This window comes from Colobus angolensis, unplaced genomic scaffold (genome assembly GCF_000951035.1).
Source record: "Colobus angolensis palliatus isolate OR3802 unplaced genomic scaffold, Cang.pa_1.0 Scaffold94, whole genome shotgun sequence".
Lineage (NCBI taxonomy): Eukaryota > Metazoa > Chordata > Mammalia > Primates > Cercopithecidae > Colobus > Colobus angolensis.
In genome coordinates this window covers 701213-704027 of record NW_012123376.1, presented here as the reverse complement: position 1 = coordinate 704027, position 2815 = coordinate 701213, and the positions used below count along the sequence as shown (strand labels likewise).

At 42.0% G+C, this 2815-nt stretch overlaps 1 pseudogene; it reads left to right on the top strand.

Moving 5' to 3' along the window:
• Positions 1-1351: 1351 nt before the first annotated feature.
• The window catches only part of LOC105504659, a 104165-nt pseudogene continuing 102701 nt past the window's right edge, over positions 1352-2815 (top strand).

The following is a 2815-nucleotide window of genomic DNA, read 5'->3' as shown; positions in this document are numbered from 1 at the left end:
ATCCAACACCCGCCTCCCACGATTCCCCCACCCCACTCCATGGCTATATACGTTTGAGAAGTTGGAGGAATGAGAGTTGGAAACATAAGGAAAGGAAGAATAAAGTGCACGGCTTCCTGGGTAATCTCAATAATGGAGACAGTGGGTGGATTTTCTCCCAAGCTTAGGGGTAATTTTAAATACACAATTTGCTTCTCTCCTGGTGTTTGCTGTTTAGCAGAACCCCAGATCCAGGTAGAACAGGAGAGCAACAGGGAAGGGCACCAGAAAGTGGGCAGTAACAGATTGAGGTGGAAGAAAACAAAGACTGCCTCATGTGTGCAAGGTAGGAATTTCCAAGATTCCTATGGCCACAAGCAGTGGAGGGGCAGGTGTTACCTTCTCCTAGAGAGCATGACTTTGTTGTCAAACAAAAACCTACCCAAGAAGGAAGATCTGATTAACAGAGCTATGATGGATAGAAAGCTCATGGTTGGCAGGAGGGGAGAGTTGGGGAGGTGAAGAAACCCCAATCATGTCTTATCAGGATTACCATGTCCAAGTAGTTACTGAGGAGAACCCAAGTGATGGTCCTAAGAGTATCCAACATGCCTCATGACAGAGTCAGCAATTAGTTCTATCTACAGTAATAGAGGCAACCATCAAGGCTTTGCAGTTAGGCATCACCAGAGCCCTAGGACAGTGCTGGGCTTTGGCTTTGCCCCTTTTCTGAAAGCTCCTTCCTGTAGCTGTGTACAGACATACAAGGACACCACGCACCCTGGAGGAAGCTTTGCACTTAATGACACCTACAATCTTAATGCCTAGTTTCAGCTGGAATATTTTTGGATTGAATATTCCAAATTATTGGCTGAAATGGGATAGCATGACTAACTTGCTCCAAGCAGATGGAGGGCTCAGACGATGAGATCAAAAGTCGTGGGAAGTATATCAGGTGCAAAATAAAGCAAAATCCTTGTTTGCAAACATCTGATTCATTAAAGTAAAATTCATACTTGTTACATGTTGGAGGAGTATTCATTGCTTCTTTTGGAGCATGTGGGAATTAAAACTATCTATTTAGAAGATATAGATTTAGACAGAGTTCCAGTTCCTCAATTCTAGGGGAGGAAAACCCAAGATAAAAATTAACATTAACTAGGGAAGGATGTGCAGCAGTAGAGAAATGAAAAAAAAAATTGTTTTCTGTTTTAGGTTTTTGCATTAAATCTTCTCTTCAGCTCACTGAACTCTCTTAAATGAATCCCAAAGGTGGATTCACCCACCCTTCCAGATGCCCCCTCCTCTGCAACCCATTCACATCAAGAATTGTGACTAACCACTGTGAGAAGAAAAACAGAAATGGGCAAATATGGCTCAGGATTTGAAAGATGTTTGCAGGGCCAATGCATCTGCTAGGAGAGATGTGAAGAAATGGCCACAGGCTTGGGGAGAAAAAGAGGAAAGTCCACAGAGTATGCTGGAGAGATAACTTTATGGTCCAGGAAATGGGAAATTTTGCTTGAGAGTTCCAGAGAGCTGACTCTGGAAGCTGACTCAGTGTCAAGCTGTCTTCGTGCTGCCCTAACAGCTAGCAGATGGAGAAACATTTTCATTTTAAATCATTCTCTAGGACACTGCTTCTGCAAATATAATGCTTGGACAAGCGACATCAGCATCATCTGGACTCTCCTGTTAGAAACACACATTGTTGGACCCAACACCAGATCTTTACTGAAACAGAAACTCTGGATTGGAGTCCAGCAATCTGTGTTTAACAAACTCTGCAGTTGATTCTGATACATGCTTGAGTTTGAGCCCCCCTGCTCTATTATGTGAAGGGTGTTGGTGATGAAGCATATCTTAAATGTTAGTACATTACTTTTGTCTTCGGCATTTTCTTCTAAACTCCTGGCACACTTTCTACATATATTGATATTGGTGTTTTCATAAGCTCATTGAAAATGCCAGCTGAAGGCAGTATTCAGGCAAGAGCTTGAACTCTTACTTCATTTTGAAGTGATCCTAAATAGTTTGTTGATTGAAACACAAGTGGTGGCAGTTGTCTACTCATGACACCAGGTATAACAACCAAGTATGATTAATGCCAGCCATGTCACAAATGCCACCTGCCTAAAGATGCCATTGATGTAAGATGCATGTTAAAATATTTTAAAGGATAAAATTTTAAAAAGTGAAACAACATGTATTAGAAATGATGAAATATGACCAGGCATGGTGGCACACATCTGTACTTGCAGCTACTCAGAAGACTGAGACAGGAGGGTTACTTGAGTCCTGGAGTCTGAAGCTGCAGTGAGCTATGATTGTGCCGCTCCACTCCAGTCAAAGCAACAGGGTGAGGAAAGAAAGAAAGAAAGAAAGAAGAAAGAAAGAAAGGAAGAAAGGAAGAAAGGAAGAAGAAAGGAAGAAAGGAGGGAAGGAAGGAGGGAAGGAAGGAAGGGAAGGAAGGGAAGGAAGGGAAGGAAAGAAGGAAGGAAGAGAAGAGAAAAGAAAGAAGGAAAGAGAGACAGAGAAAGAAAAGAGAGAGAATGCACTCCAGCCAAGGCAACAAAGTGAGACCCTGTGAAAGAAAGAAAAGAAAGAAAGAAAGAAAGAGAGAGAGAAAGAAAGAAAGAAAGAAAGAAAGAAAGAAAAGAAAAGAAAAGAAAAGAAAGAAAGAAGGAAAGAAGGAAGGAAGGGAACAGAAAAGAAAGAAGGAAAGAGAGAGAGAGAAAGAGACAGAGAGAAAGAAAAGAGAGAGAATGCACTCCAGTCAAGGAAACAAAGTGAGACCCTGGGAAGGAAGGAAGGAAGGAAGGAAGGAAGGAAGGAA